Source organism: Protopterus annectens, chromosome 7.part0 (genome assembly GCF_019279795.1).
Source record: "Protopterus annectens isolate FY-2018-M chromosome 7.part0, PAN1.0, whole genome shotgun sequence".
NCBI classification, from domain to species: domain Eukaryota; kingdom Metazoa; phylum Chordata; order Ceratodontiformes; family Protopteridae; genus Protopterus; species Protopterus annectens.
The window spans coordinates 4,694,437-4,695,358 of NC_056739.1; positions in this window are offsets into that span (position 1 = coordinate 4,694,437).

A 922-nucleotide genomic window follows, 5' to 3' on the forward strand; every position below is an offset into this window, starting at 1 on the left:
AGTTCAGGCTAATAGGAGATGACCTAGGACTGAACCCTGTGGTACTCCACTTGTCTGAAGTTGGATTTAGAGTCTGCTACTTTCACAGTGTGGGTTCTGTCAGTGAGCCAGTTGGCAACCCATCTTGTGACATCGGGATTTATACCTAGTTTAGTGAGTTTATCTGTAACTGCAGAGTAGGGGATGGTGTTGAAAGCCTTGGCAAGATCTAGATAGGCTGTATGAACCACCTTACCCTGATCTACGGCTTTGGTGACTGCTTCAAAGAAGTCTATCAGGTTTAGGAGACATGATCTGCCTTTTACAAACCCAAACTGGGTAGGGTCCAGAGTTTGGAGATTTCCAATGTCATTGTTTATAAGTTCAATGATGATACGTTCCATAACCTTGCAGACCAGGCTCGTCAGGCTAATGGGGAGGTAGTTCTTTTGGCTCCCCCTTTGTGGAGTGGGATAACCATTAATGTATGCCATTCAGTGGGCCCAAAGCCTGAGCTGAGTCTATGACAGAACATGGTACTTAGGTTGGGTGTCAGTTAATTCTGTAGTTCATGTAGAATGCAGCCAGGGATGTTGTCTGGTCCCATGGATGCTGTGTTCTTGGCTTTGGAGAGTGTGTTTTACCTGTGCAGCCATGATTACAGGCACTTTGCATTCTTCCATTATAGAGATTGGCCCTTTAGGGGATGAGAGAGGGGTAAAGTTAGCACTGAACCTATCGCCAGGATGTTGGCAATATCAGATGGTTCTGTATATTTAGTGCCATTGTGCTGGAACACGGAGCAGATCTGAGTGTTGCCATTAAGATTCTTAACATAGCTATAGAATGCTTTTGGTTGTCTTTAGAATCAGTGGCAATTTTGTTTTTGTAACTAGTTTTGGAGGATTTTATGAGGGATCTGAGCTTCATACTGAGGTTGACC